General features: G+C 40.7%; 1 long non-coding RNA gene across 3 annotated transcripts in view; it reads left to right on the top strand.

Moving 5' to 3' along the window:
• Positions 1–15,692, top strand: part of LOC148132387 (uncharacterized) — a 131,063-nt gene that overhangs the window by 7,812 nt on the left and 107,559 nt on the right. For 2 of the 3 annotated variants that reach the window (XR_015747937.1, XR_015747936.1), the window contains one exon: positions 5,527–6,491. The exons of the other annotated variant lie outside the window; for it this stretch is intronic. This is a non-coding gene — a long non-coding RNA (uncharacterized LOC148132387). Of the gene's footprint in view, positions 1–5,526; positions 6,492–15,692 lie in introns of those variants that run through there. 3 annotated transcript variants of the gene reach the window in all.

The following is a 15,692-nucleotide window of genomic DNA, read 5'->3' as shown; positions in this document are numbered from 1 at the left end:
CCCCACTTGGGCTGGATTCAAATTTCTGTGGGCGTGGCCTAATTTGAGGGTGTGGTTTGCTGGTAACGTGATTGGGTGTGTGCGGCTTGTTGGTCACATGACTGGGTGGGCGTGGCTTGCTAGTCATGTGGCGTGGCTTGCTGGTCACGTGACTGGGTGAGCGTGGTTTGGTGACTGGCAAACCAAGTACAAGTGGTCCTCACTTAATGGCCGATTGCTTAGCAAGTGTTCTAATTTATGACTGGCCTCCCCAGAACTATTTGACCTGTTTTTGGAGTTTTGACAGCCATGCACACACATATACACATACTCCCTTCCAACCCTGCTGGAGCAAGTCATTGGACTAGAATCGGCAAAGCATCTCTGATTAGATTCTAGTAGTGAATAAAATCTAATCAGAGATGCTTTGCGATTCTTGTTGATTTGTTTTATTTGTATTTATTTATTTTATGTTGCTGAATTGCATTGACATGTGTGTCCCTTCTTGTGCACAACCCAGAAGTTTTGTGATTCTTTGCAGCAAAAATTACCGACCTCTGGCTTTGCTCTACTTTTCAAACGTGCCGGCACTGCTGCATTCTAGGTGCCGGCCCAGCATGTCCACCCCATTGAGCCCGCTGCACTGGAGGGACCTGCCCAAGCAAGTCCGAGTGGAGCGGTGCACCAAATCAATGGGGTGAGCCTGGGAGAGGGAAAGAGAGAAAGAGAAAAGAGAGAAAGAGAAGAAAGAAAAGAAAGAGAAAAGGAAAAGAAAGAAAAAGGGACAAAGAAAGGGGGGGCATGGAGGGATGGAGGAGGGAGGGGGAGAGAGAGAGAGAGAGAGAGAGAGGATGATGTACCAGATTGAAATGAGGCCTGGTAGGCCCTTTTCCACATTGAAACATCTTTGCCAGCATATTTGCCAGCACATTGGCTTCTATTAATTAAAGGTTTTGTGGACGAAACATGGCCAAGACTATCAGGAAGCTCTCACATTTTGTTGAGGCTTTAAACAGGATCCATTAGACCAGATCTCCACCCTAAAAAATTACTTTTCCCCAATGTGCCAATTCTGAAGAAGGCAAAACCAAAATGTATTGGTAAATTACAAGGAGAACACACACACACTCCCTTCTAACCCTGCTGGAGCAGGTGATTGGACTAGAATAGATATCTCATTGTTCTTCTCCCTCCCTCCCTCCTTCTTTGTTCCTTTTTCTTTCTTTCCCTTTTCTCTTTCTCTTCTTCCTTCTCTCTTTCTCTCTCTCTCTCTTTCCTCTCTCTTTCCCTCTCTCAGGCTCACCCCATTGACTTCATGCACAACTCCGTTCGGACTTGCTTGGGCAGGTGCCTCCGGTGCAAGGGGCTCAATGGGGTGGAACGCCATGGCAGCAGGATGTTCTGGCTTTGCTCTCCACTCTGGCTTTGCTCTCCTTTCCCAATGCTGCGTTCGGGGCAACGCCCCGCCTCCCCAAACACAGCGGCGGCGGGATGTTTGAAAAGGAGAGCAAAGCCACTCTGGTTTTGCTCTCCTTTCCCAACGCTGCGTTTGGGGCAGAGCTCCTTGCACCAGAGCGTGCAAGTCAATAGGATGATTCTGCGGGGCTTTGCCTCGAATGCAGTGGCGGCGGGATTTTTTCTCATCCCTGAATTGTGTCCTGCCGCTCACCTCCAGCGCCCCCCTGCCATCCTCCTTGCCTCTCAGCGCCCTCCTAAGGCATCCCACCACCCCCTTTGGGAACCACTGACTTAGATCATTAGAGATGAGTACTCCAAGATCCTTGACAGAGTTTGGATCATCAACAAGGTCTTGACTATTTTATTAGTATATTATTGTATTTTATTTTCTGGTTTTGTTTATTTTTGCCAATAGGTAGGACAGAGCATTTATTTGTTGAGATTTGAAGTTGCCATTTGTTTGACCATTCTGATACATAGTCAAGGTCTTTTTGAAGGGTAGCAGTATTGTCTGTGGTGTTGAATAGCTTTACATCGTCAGTGAAGAGAACGCAGTTTCTCTTGATATGATCACAGAGCTCATTTATGTAGAGTTTGAAGAGAGGTGGTCCTAGGGGGGACATCACCGTTGACAGGTACAGAATTTGATAGGACACTCCCAATTTTGACCATTTGTTGTCTGTTTGACAGGAATGCTTCTATCCAGTAATGCAGGTGTCCAGAGATACCATAAGATTTTAGTTTTAGGAGTAGTTTGTCGTGTACCACTGAATCAAAGGCTTTTCAGAAGTCTATGACTATTGCTTAGCCCTGATCGAGTTGTGTAGTCCATATGTTTGTGCAGTATAAGAGTTGCAGATTAGAGGATAGTTTTTTTCTGAAACCAAATTGTTTATTAGAGAGTAGGTTGTTTGTCTCTAAGTGGAGGATAATGGATTGGTTAATAATTGATTCCATGACTTTACAGGTGATGCAACATAAGGAGATTGGTCTGTAATTTTCAACTAGGCTGGGGTCTCCCTTTTTGAAGATGGGAATGACCGTGGCTTGTGACCATAGTTTTGGCAAGGAGCTGGTCCTGAAAGATTTTTCAAAGATTATGTTTAGAGGTTCGGCTATGGCAGTGAATAGCTGTTTTAAGAAGTAGGCACATATTCCGTCCGGTCCAATAGATAGAGATGGTTTTAGATTGCGTAGTGCTTTTTCAACATTGTCTTCTGTAAAATCGATATGTATTAGATCATTGTAGTTGTCTGTGGTTCGACTAGGAAATACTGGGCATGATCCATTGCTGTTTACAAATACTGAGCCAAAGAATGTGTTAAAGAGGTTGGCTTTAATGATGTCATCGTTGCAGTCTTTACCATTAGGTCCTTTCAGGGGTTGGATGGACCTTGAGTCTTTTAGTTTGTTTACAAAATTGTAGAAAGCACGGGTGGAATTGGTGTGTAGAAGGTTTTCCTCTTCTTTAATGTGATAATTGTTGCATTCAGTCTTTATCTGGTGGCATAAATTTTTGTATCGGCTTTTGAACTTGGCAACGTGGCCAGATTTGTTTTTCCGCCAAAGTGATCTCTTTTTGGATTGAAGCTTCCTTATTGTTATGGGTAATCTGTTTTTTGTTTTGTTTTGGGAGTTGTTATTAGTACATATAGTTTGATGACTCTGTTGACTTCAAGTAAAAATATGTTGTAATGGTCTTCAACAGTATTGCATCCAGTGAATAGAAATTGCCAATCAAGGGATGAGAGATCGTTGTCTATAAGATCATAGTTGCCTTTTTTGAAGTTATAATTGGGGATCACATCGTTGTGTTGATTTTTGTGTGGACATATTTTTAGACAAAAGTCAATCATACTGTGGTCACTGTTGGAAAAGGGTTCTTTAATTTGTATTCCGTAAATTGAATTCAAACTATTGCAGAAGATGAGATCGAGGCAGTTGTTAAGTCTAGTATTGTTGGTTACTAGTCGCTTCTAAGATTGCAGTCCTTGCTGGCAGTTGCCGCAAACCTACAACTCCTTGGCTTCTTTCTCCCAGACCAGGCAGATTCTTTAAACCAGGTAGCTTCTTTTCACTAGGCAGCTTTTTCCTCTCCAGGAAGCTGAAAAATTTGTGATTTTTTGACTAGATCCTAGCGGATCACTCGTTCGCCTTACCCAACAAAGGGAAGCTGCTCAAGATGGGATTCCTGGACCCTGGCAGGAGCCCCTCACTCCGGATCGGCTGGCTGCCTTTGTCCGAATCTTTACGCTGCTGCTTTGTAGATCCCTAGGACCTAATCTATGTATTTTTGTTACTTTTGTTACTTCTACTCCTGTCTCTGAATTTAATTACTGGTACTTTTCTCTCCTTCGGGTTCCAGCGGCGTGACTTTGCATCGGCCTTGGTTGCCATCTTCGTGTAGAAAATAGTTCTCGAAGTCCACAGGACTAGGGTAATACAAACAGCAGTCCTCGAAGCAAAGAGAAAAAGCAGTCCTTGAAGCAAGTGAGAAGCAGCCCTCGAACCAAGGCATGAGTCAAAGCTGGGGGAGTGTAATCCAAAACAAGCAATTTTTCTTGGCAAGGACTAATTCACCATGGCTTCTCCTTAAGTTCCTTTACTCCAGGTACTCTTTGTGAGGAGAGATGGGCATTCTTCTCCCAAGTAACCTTACAGCCCTTCTCTGAACTTGCCTACACTCCACGCTCTGTGTCCTTGGATCCAGTGGAGGATTCCTCACCAGAGACATCTGCTTATCAGCACCACTGCCTGTCAGCCTGATCCTTCCCCTGTGTCTGTGAAGCAGGGGTCCCCAACCACCGGTCCCCGGACCGGTACCGGTCCGTGGATCATTTTTTACCGGGCCGCAAAGCTTGGGCGCCGCCACCTTGTTTCGACAGTGCTTCCGGGTTTTCGGTTGCTTCCGGGTTTTTGGTTGGAAAGTGCTTCCAGTTTTTCAGTGGGAAAGCGGCGTTTGGGTGCTCGCGCCTTAGTTTCATTGAAGGGGGTGGTGGCTTCGAACGAAGAGCCGTCCCGATGGTGGTGCAGTCTCACGTTACTCAGGTACCGGTCCGTGGAAGAATAAATAATCGTGAAACCGGTCCCTTGTTCGAAAAAGGTTGGGGGCCACTGCTGTGAAGGCAGGCAGTGCTCCGTCTAGTTGACCACCTTCCCCAATGTCTGGGGAGCTTGGGACAGCATCCTCAGCTCCTGGCATCTCCAAACATTCCAAGGGAGATGTGCCGTTCCGGTCAGACAGTCCCAGTTCCAAATTCTCCGAACTGGGCTCCAATGGGACCACGACAACCAAGTATTTCAGCCAAAGAGAACTCAATGAGGATAAACCTTGTTTAATATTTCAGAATTTTAACATTTAGAGGCCAGATGGATCTTGATGGTTTTGTACAGTATGCTAATTTGCAATAGGAGGATAGTGCTAAAGTAGAAAAAAATGTTTTCCCCACCTTTGTGGTCAGATGCAGGCTAGCCATTTCTCTCATATCCTTAAAAATTAAAAATAATTTTCTTTGTAACAAGTTGTGTTTATTACCTACTTATGCCATGTTCCTACTTCTGGGGAACACCAGTATTAAATTGGTGTTACTATAATGAGGGAAAAAGTATTTGATCCCCTGCTGAGTTTGTATGTTTGCCCACTGACAAAGAAATGACCAGTCTGTAATTGTAATGGTAGATGTATTTTAACTGTGAGAGACAGAATAACAACCAAAAAATCCAGAAAAGCATATTATAAATTGATTTGTGTTTTAATGAGTGAAATAAGTATTTGATCCCCTATCAATCAGCAAGATTTCTGGCTCCCAGGTGGCTTTTATATAGGTAACAAGTGCTCCTAATCTCAGCTTGTTTACCTGTATAAAAAACACTTGTCCACAGAAGCAATCAATCAGATTCCAAACTCTCTACCTTGGCCAAGACAAAAGAGCTGTCCAAGGATGTCGGGGACAAGATTGTAGACCTACACAAGGCTGGAATGGGCTACAAGACTATCACCAAGCAGCTTGATAAGAAAGTGACAACAGTTGGTGTGATTATTTGCAAATGGAAGAAACACAAAATAACTCTTTATCTCCCTTGGTCTAGGGCTCCATGGAAGATCTCATCTCATGGAGGTTCCGTGATCATGAGAATGGTGAGGAATCAGCCGAGGACTACACGGGAAGATCTTGTCAATGATCTCAAGGCAGCTGGGACCAGAGTCACCAAGAAAACAATTGATAACACACTACACGGTAAAGGACTGAAATCCTGCAGTGCCCGCAAGGTGCCCCTGCTCAAGAAAGCACTTGTACAGGCCTATCTGAAGTTTGCCAATGAACATCTGAATGATTCAGAGAACCGGGGGGAAATGTTGTGGTCAGTTGAGACCAAAATTGAGCTCTTTGGCATCAGCTCAACTTCCCATGTTTGGAGGAGGAGGAATGTTGCCTATGACCCCAAGAACACCATGCCCACCATCAAACATGGAGGTGGAGACATTATGTTTTGGGGGTGTTTTTCTGCTAAGGGGACAGGACACCGCATCAAAGGAACGATGGAAGGGGCTATGTTCCATCATATCTTGAGAACCTCCTCTCAGCCAAGGTATTGAAAATGGGTCATGGATGGGTATTCCAGTGTGACAATGACCCACAACACACAGCCAAGGAAACAAAGGAGTGGCAGAAGAAGAAGCACATTAAGGTCCTGGCCTAGCCAGTCTCTAGACCTTAATCCCATAGAAAATCTGTGCAGGAAGCTGAAGGTTTGAACTGTCAAACATCAGCCTCAAAACCTTAATGACTTGGAGAAGATCTGCAAAGAGGAGTGGGACAAGATCCCTCCTGAGATGTGTGCAAACCTGGTGGCCAACTACAAGAAACGTCTGTCCTCTGTGATTGCCAACAAGGGTTTTGCCACCAAGTACCAAGTCATGTTTTGTGAAGGTGTCATTTATTTCATTCATTAAAATTTAAATCAATTTATAACTTTTTTGAAATGCGTTTTTTTTTTTGAAATTTTGTGTTGTTATTCTGTCTCTCACAGTTAAAATAAACCTACCATTAAAATTATAGACTAATCATTTCTTTGCAGCGGACAAACCTACAAAATCAGCAGGGGATCAAATACTTTTTTCCCCTCACTTCCCATACTGTGCAGCTTGGTCCAAGAATCCCAGAGTGTAGAATAAGTAGCAGGTCAGCCTGGTTAAAACCTTATTTGATCTTCAGTGCAAAATAAGTAAAGTGGTATATTAATAACTATTAATTACATGTTCAGCCAAGGAGTATAGAACACTGTAATATATAGATATTTGCCAACCTTCATTTTTATCCTCAGGTAAGTGTTATCTGAGAGAACACAGTTGGCCTGTGCAGTGAGCCTAATGAGTATCAATGGACAGCCCAAGTTCTTCTGTTTCTTTAGTCAGACAATTGGATTTAAGAGCTATCTGTAGAGCTCCTGCATAATGTAACTTGGCATTGTAGCTAGATCACATACATGGCTGTATATCTTGAGGAGCAAGTTCCTATTTGTTGTAAGAAAGACTGCATGTAATTCAGAGTGCTATTTGTCTTCAGGAAGGAATTTAATGTAACCTTACTCAAATAAGTACATAAAGGGTAGTATGCACACAATTCAGAAATCCAGAGTTCCATGCAATTCAAGGGAAGCAGTTCTCTGAGCTGATAGAAGTTCAAATTCCTCTTTTAAAAGTTGTTTTTAGCTGATCGATCTGAGTTTAAAAATACAGAGGCTTGAGAAGAAATGGGGGAGAAAGCAACTATAATGAGTTCTGTTATATTTATGTGTGCTCAGTAATACCAGAGCAGCTGGTTCCACCTGCTGGCTGGAAGATTAATTCTCTTTAGTAACTTCACTATCTACAGCCTGTTCTAAGACTGAGTGATCAAATGCCCCATTTCTAACGTCATACATTATTCAGAGTGGTATTCAATGTTCATCGCTTTTGAACTCTGCAATTGAATGCTAATGGTATGGAAGGAGGAAATAGAACACTTTAATTTGCTGGCCAAGAATGAAATGGATTGGTTAGAAACTTGTATAGTTTAATTCAATTCATTTATATAATAACAAATTGAAGACAAGCATCAGAAATGATTTAATTTTCGGGGGCTTCCGGTTTAAGCTTCTTCAGCGACAGACCGAAACCTCGTCTCTGCGAGGCTTCGATCCGTGCTCGCTGCTGGAGAGCCCCGAGCTGGCTGGTTTCAGGGCTAAGCCACCCCATAGAGGTGGTGAAGAAGGGAGACTGCCTGCAGGGTTGAGGAGAGCCGCATCTCTCCTCCCCAGCTGGCCATTACTCCCTTTCCCGAAGGCGGTTGTAGCGGTCAAAAATGGCCACCACAAAGAAGAACTCGACCGGAAAAGAATGTGCAGGAGGAAGATAAGAAGAGAAAGTTTTGGTTGACCGGGTCAAACAGCAAAAGCAACAAATAAGGTACCCTGGAATTTAAATTTAATAACATTGTTCCCAAAGAAGATTTTGAAGCTGCGAAGGAGAGAGAGAAGGGAAAGGATTAGATTTTTTTTTCTTCCCTTCCTTATACTGACAGCTAAGAGACTTAAGCAAGAAACTGAAAAAAATCCACTTTGACATTAATAGGCATCTAAGCTGAAAATAAAAGTCAAACGGATAATAAAGATTTCTGGATATTTTAAAGTTTTTAAAAGCAGGAAAGGAGAAAAAATAAATAAAAGGGCAGGATCTGGAAAAATGGAGGAGACTGCCTGGAACTAAGGAATGGAACTGTAACTAAAAGGAACTTACAGTGAAATTTCAACAAGATTCCTCAAAGATACATCTTAATTGAAACTTGGTAACAAAATAATAGAGCCCCAGGAAGAGAAAGTGGAAAAAAGAAGCAGAAAGAAACAGCCTTGGGTTATTTGCATTACTTGGTGATTTTTGGTTTTTGCATCTGGATGACTAAAATTAACCGGGTGGTTGTTTAAAAGTCTTTAAAATGGTATCACTCTTAGAAGAACTGAAAATGGAACTTAAAAAATGGAGATGCGCAAGAAGGTTCTTTTGGCTTCATATTTCAATTCTTAGAAATGGAGATCTGGAACTATGAGAAACAACAAGAAACGCTTGCAGAACAAGAAGATTGGGACAAAGAAGAAGCCATCTTTAATGATCAAATAATTGTAAGTGGGGGGGGGAGAAAAGGGGGGAAAGAGAGTGAAATGTTTAAGACTAGAAAAAACAACCAAAAAGAAGAAGAATAATTTGAAAGATAAGTATAATATTAGAAAGCAACAGAAAAGTGGATTACAGATGAGAGAGTTAGAAGTAGAGAGACGAGGGCGTAAAAAGGGGAGGGAGAAGAAGAGGGGAAAGAAGACAAGGAAAAGAAGTTGTAAAAGACAGAAACAAGAAATGGAGAAACGGAAAAGATATAAGATTAAGATAAAAGATATAAGATTAACCATAAGCTTGTTTAGAGATAATGGGTGAAAATTTAATTGCAAAGGGGATTCTGCAAAGGCACATAAGATAGCATTGTTATATTATAAACAGAAATAATTTTAGAAAATATAATTAAAATGATGGATAAAATATTTACTGTAATGTAGTTGAATGTTTGGTAATAAATGAATTAAAATGACTGAGAGAATTAAATGGGAACATTTTTAATTATTAGTAATGATTTATAAAAATATAAGTGAGAAATATGGGAAAAAAAGAATTAACTATGGAAAGTTTATAAGTATTCCCAAGGAAGTATAATATTTAATTGAAAAGAAATGTTAAAGATGTTAAGATTTTAATGAATATTAATGATAGAATTGAATTGGAATGGAATGTGTGCTTTATTTACATATATATATTTCTTTTTAAGAATATAGTGTGTATTTTAAGAATGTACCAAGCAGAATTCGATTGGAAGTTATGTATTATATTGAATGCTATAATCTTAAAGGTATACATTGAAGCTTAAATAAGAGTTTGAATGGATAAAATTAAAAGATATAAAGGTGTCATACTCCAATTGGTAACTACAGGGAAAAATTTGTTTAATAAGAAAAGATAATATGAAATTGAAACAGGACAGACAAAAGTATAAATATAATGATTTGAGTGAGATGAGATAATTAAAATAAAGTTGAGAAAATTAAAAGAGGGGAAAAACTATGTAGAAAATATAAAACGGTAATAAGATATGGAATAGAATATAAAAATGAGCATGAAATTGAGTTTGGTGTCTGTATGAAGAAGTGATAACCTGGGACCATGCTATTTTCAAAAAAGATGTTTTATTTGTATTTTGTTTTTGTGAAAACCCAAATAAAACTTTCAAAAAAAAAAAGAAAAAAAAGAAATGATTTAATTTTCTTTGTGTCAAAGTGCATATGTGAATCTCCCATTTTTTATGTGTGCCTAAAGAGCAGTGAGTTCAATATCAATTTAATTAACTTGCCCTCCTGAGCAGATTCTCCCAAAAGCTCTAGTCACAATTTTTTTAAAAAATGCCATTTTGGCTACAAGAAATACTGCAAAGTTCATAGTAAAACAAAACCTGCATTGGACCAACGATTATCACACAACAATGTGCAAGTTGGTGGGATGGTCATAATCTTTTCATTAAGCAAAATACTACAGAAGGTAGGTGGGGAGAGAGTGGGGAAAAAGCCAGAGATGGGATTCTACTGGTATTACTACCGGTTCGGTGACTATGTTTTGAATGCATATGCGCACTTCTCGTGCGCTTTGCATGCACGGTGCACTTCACATGCACGTACGCTGTGCGCGCATGTAAAAAACCTTAAGGCAGGGGTCTCCAACCTTAGCAACTTTAAGCCTGGAGGACTTCAACTCCCAGAATTCCCCAGCCAGCTTTGCTGGCTGGGGAATTCTGGGAGTTGAAGTCCTCCAGGCTTAAAGTTGCTAAGGTTGGAGACCCCTGCCTTAAGCTATGCCGCCCGGACAGCTGAAAAGCGCTGTGCGCAGGTGCGCAGCATTTGAAAAGCCTCTTTTCCCCTGCTTTTTCAATCTCAGCCGTGCTGCGCAAAACAGCTGAGGTTGAAAAAGCAGGAAATAAAGGACAGGTAAGAGCCCGGGCAGGAGGGTGGGCCAAACAGCAGCAAAGACAGAACCGGTTCAGTGTCTGCTGCTCTTCAGAGCTACCGGTTCTATAGAGCCAGGCAGAATCGGTAGCATCCCACCCCTGGAAAAAGGTGACTGGACCCTAAAATATATTTAGCCAGAGTTTTAGATGGAAAAAGAGAAGAAACTGAAAATGTTTGAAAAAATCTTTGGTAAATAGTTTTGTTTGTGGATTCCCCATCACTGGGAGGACGAGAAAACAATACACAATCCAGTATATCCAGTATAATAGCAGTTTTATTAGATTATAGGTAGTCCTCGATTTAAAACAGTTCACTTAGTGACCATTCAAACTTACAACGGTACTGCAAAAAATGTCTTCTGATCATTTTTCACAATTACAAGCTTTGCAGCCTCCCCATAATCATGTGATCAAAATTCAGATGCTTGGCAACTGGTTCATACTTACGACGTTGCACAGTCCTGAGGTCATGTGGTCACCTGTTGCAACTTTCTGAGAAGCAAAGACAATGGGGAAGCCAGGTTCACTTAACTGTGGCAAGAAATGTTGCAAAATGGAGCAAAATGCACTTAACAAATGTCTTGCTTAACAACATAAATTTTAGGCTTAATTGTGGTCATAAGTCGAGGAATACCTGTATTGTGTTTTTATTTTCTTAGATGTACTTTCTAATTTTTTTATAACATCTCATAGAGTATGTTGAGCAGAGAGACATCCAGTCATCCAAAGAGGCTCTAAGGCTAAAGGGTTAGGCCTTCCTGCTCCTAGTCCCAAAGTTTGACATTAGAGTAGTGTTTCTAACCTCAGCAATCTTAAAATGCATTGGCTAGGTAGGGAATTCTGGGAGTTGAAGTCCATACATCAACCCACATCATTGTTGGGTTGAGAAACCCTACCACAACATACCTTTTTACTTAAATCCAATTCTGTCCATGAATAAAACCCACAGATCCACGCACTGGTTGAAAGTAGAAATGGAAATTAAATAACCTTTTGAAATTAAAATGTAAATCATTTATACAATGCAATTTTACCTATTTTTTCTATTTTATCCTATGTAATTTTATAATCCTAATGCCTATTGGTGCTAGCATATTTTTTATTTGAAAGGTTAAAAAAATTGTCATAACAATTAGCATAGCTGAGGGAACTGCTTAGAATAAACTAGCAAAGCATTCTGGTTACATTTTAATATGTTACCTCGGGTAGCAATTGGTGATACTTCAATTAGATATAAATAAAATATGTGTTTAATTAAATGGCTGTACTTCTGTGCCATTCTTTGCAAGTAGGTAAAGTTAAAAGGTAAATATTTAAAAAGCATTATCTTCCGTTGTGTACATGTATTGTTCCATGCCTAGAAAAGGATTAAAATTTTGCCGGTTCCTTTGCAGATGGCAAAGGAAAACTCTCTTGAATGCTTGCTTGTTAAGTTGAGCCTACCTATTGCTTGCTTGTTAAGCTGAGCCTACCTCTATTTTTAGTTTCTGTCCTTTCGTTTTGTATGTTTGTAATTGATCAGTGAAGAGCTGAAACACTGAAAATGGCCTTGAAGTCATGTAGCAAACAGGAACCAAGGATATTACATAGCATTCTAATGGAGATCATGCAATTGTAATGATGGACCTCAAAAATAAGTTACATAGTACAATTCTTCGCTGAGGCTGGAAATGTACCATTATACAGGTATTTTTTTCAGGTAGCTATTACTTTTGGTTAAAACCTTTTAACAACTTCCATGTACTGAAAAAAAAAAAATGCTGGTTCTCTGGTAACTGGTTTTGATTCTTTCTTCTGGATGAACTTAGCATAGAGTAATTCCATTGTTGATGACAGATTTATGTCAGGAAATCTTTTAAATACCCTTCTCCAGACCTAACACATTCTAAGATAGCTTCTTACCATTTCTGGGTCCTTATGTCAACACATTCTAAATTCTCAGTATGTGCTCAACTTAAGAGTAAAATCAAGGGAATGTAGAAAGTAAATGGTGATCTATCATATCCCAATAATGGGGATTTAGTCTTCCAGAAGTTGTGGAACAATAAATGGTAGCAACCATTGTCAGGCATGAAGAATTGAGACCACACATTAAGTTCCAGTTAAGCTGATTTATTTTTCATGCCTGTACACAAGACTGTAGACAACTAATGAACAGAACTAAATTGATGCTAGATAAGAAGTAATGGAGTTCTGGGTGGTGTTGGTGTTCTGACCCAAACCCTTTTCCAATAAAACAAACACCAACGAAAGAACAGAAACCTTTTACAGACATGATATTCTTCCGATTAAAATCGAATTCCAATTTTTGGGAATCGCGCGAGCAGAGCCCGGGCGGCCGGGCGAGCAGGCGGTGCGGCGGCCCGGCGGTGCGGCGGAGCCAGGCGGTCGGCGGCGTGCGGCGGTGCGAGCCCGGCCAGGCGGTGCGAGCGGCGGCGGTGCGGCGGGCCGGGCGGCCAGCGAGCAGTGCGCGGCGGCGGGTGGTGCGAAGAGCAGAGCCCAGCCAGTGAAGCGAGCGTGCGGCGGCGGGCGGTGCGAGCGAGCCCGGGCGGGCGGTGTGGCGGTGGCGAGTGCAGCGGAGGCAGCTGGCGGCAGGAAGGGGAGCTGGGCAGCGATTTCTTGGTGCGCAGTGGGGGTCTCTTTTGGCCGGCCCGATTTTTTTTTTCAGAGGGAATATCATGCCTGCTTTTTAATGATTCTTACAAGTCCCCAGTTAAAAGTCTGCTGCAATTAACTAATTAACTTAGATAAGCACAAGCCTTGACAAAACTGTGTGAGGCTGCCAAGAATAACAGATAAGAAATAGTTACAACACAAGATTCTTCAATCTTAAGATACTGCAATGTCCACGAGGCTGGAGTTTCAAAACGTTTTTGCTTCCTACAAAGTACGTTCACTTCACAGCTGGCTTTTATCTTCTTGAAGGAGGGCCATCACCTTACTCCCAAGTCGCCCGTGCTGTTGCAGCTGCTCTTTTCTACGAGCAGCCCTGCACGCACGCGCACTTGGCACAGGTTCCTTGGGAAACTCCTCATCGCTGCTGCCAGCCCCCACAATCTCTGAAGGCAGCAGTCCACTCCCTAATAGTCCTGGCCCCTCATCTGAGTCCTCACTCTCCTCAGCCGTCTGCACCTGCTGCTGGCTAACCATAACAGGTGGTGGTGGAGGACTTGGATCATTTGTGGGCACATATTAACTCCAGGCTGATTCCTGTCTTGACTCTGCCCCAGACTCTGCCTTTTTTCTACAAGCATTGACAGAATTTTTTTTTAAGAAAAATTTTTATTTTTAAAAACATACACACACATACAAAATATAAAAACATAAAACCATCTTCCATTTTATATCCATACAGTGTGTCAGTTGGTTACATATCTTTTGTGTAGTCATTTACTCACAATTTATATCAGTCTACACATTGTCAAACTAACATGCTTATATATTTATCAGTTGTTAATCATCCATGACTGAACTACTTATTCCATCATTTTATACAAGAAGTTCCAAATTTTATCTTAAAATTTGTGTTATACTTTCAACCAGTGGAAGATGCACTTGAGTAAATCTATAGGACCACAGATTGCCCATCCTTGTGTACTGTATATAGTTACATAAAATATTTTAATATTCTATATAGAATAAATACATTCTATATTTTAATATAGAAATATTGTGTGTGTGTTATTTGAAAGCTATTTTAAGTTGCTACCATAGCATGACCACATCTATCTTACTGAAAGTAGGATTTCTTGTGGATGGAATCAGAAGAGGGATTGTGCTCCCTTGTGCTCCCAGACACTTCAGAAAGAGAAGACTTTTATGAGATCCATAGGTAGGAGATTCATTTCTCCATTCCCCCCCCCCCAAAAAAAAGTGGTTTCCACCTAATATAGTACTGTTGTTTTTACCTGATATATGGTGGGGTTTGTTCATCATTAATGGCAAATTCATTGACCACCTCACTGAACCATTTTTTTTCTTACTTACTCTTTCTGTGCTTTTGTCTGGCCAGTGGCAGTTTCCTTTGCAGAATATGGCAGGATGGTGTGGTGGTAGGACTTAGCAAGCCTTCACTGAGCAACACATCCTTTCTTCTTAGTTTTTCTGGTCAGAAATGGGAAGGAGTCCAATTTTTGGCGTGGCTTGAAAACTGAGTAGAAATTATGACTTCTTTTGCACTAGCTACAACGTGAGCAAATGACATACAAAATATATAAGACCCGCTTTTCTCTTCCATCTTTCTTCTCACTCTACTAACCAGATATGTAGCATACAACTCAGGGTAGAAGACACTTGGGGAAGAAATTAAAAGCAGAAGCAGGGATTCCCTACCTCTATCCTTTGCTCTGTACTTTAATGTGAATCCTGCCTTCACCTCAGTTTGCAAATACTTGGCAGAGATGTTATTGGTTAAAATAAAGAATATTTTTACGCATAAGGAAAACAGATAAGGTAGTGGTACAGGATTATTTTTTTACACACTACTATTCATTAAACTCCAAAGTTTTAATTCCAGTCTGTTTTGAACTGCAACCATTTGAGGACATTTACTGTGTATTTATAAATTCCCTTTTTATGCTTCAATCAGAGCAGTATGCCTTCCTTAGGCCAATGGGTACCTTTCTCATACAGCTATTTAATATATGCTTGTCTTGAGGGTGTTGAAAGAGTTGCTAAGTTTCTCAAGGTGATATCTGGAATAAAACTGAAAGAAGGAGCTAAATTCATTCTCTTAAGGCTTTTCTATCATTGTTTATTCATTAATTGCAATATAGTATGTGTTTTCAAAATGAAAGAAACTTATTGTAGTAAATTAAGAAAATGTTTCTTTGGACACTTAAAGGACTTGTTATTTTGCTAGCCTTCCTACCTGGTGTTTTTCAAGGAAATTGTGCAACCCCAAGTGAATATGATGAGGACATTCTTGAAAGGGATGATTCAGAGAATGTGCAGGAAGAGATTTTATCCAGACAAACCTATTTACCATGATACAAAAAAGATGCTGAGAGCCTGAGACTCTAGAAAAGGGTGCAGAAAAAAGCAACAAAGATGTTTGGGGTCTAGAGGCTAAACCATATGATGAACAGTCGAGGGAGCTAGGTATGTCTGCTTATCGAAGAGAAGAATTAGTGATGACATAACTTCAAGTGCTTGAAGTCACAGAGAAGAGCGGAT

The sequence above is a fragment of the Notechis scutatus genome, chromosome 2, assembly GCF_049901735.1.
Source record: "Notechis scutatus isolate UNSWTSFEM ecotype Mainland chromosome 2, rNotScu1.2, whole genome shotgun sequence".
NCBI classification, from domain to species: Eukaryota; Metazoa; Chordata; class Lepidosauria; order Squamata; family Elapidae; genus Notechis; species Notechis scutatus.
This window is presented reverse-complemented; position numbering and strand designations above follow the sequence as displayed.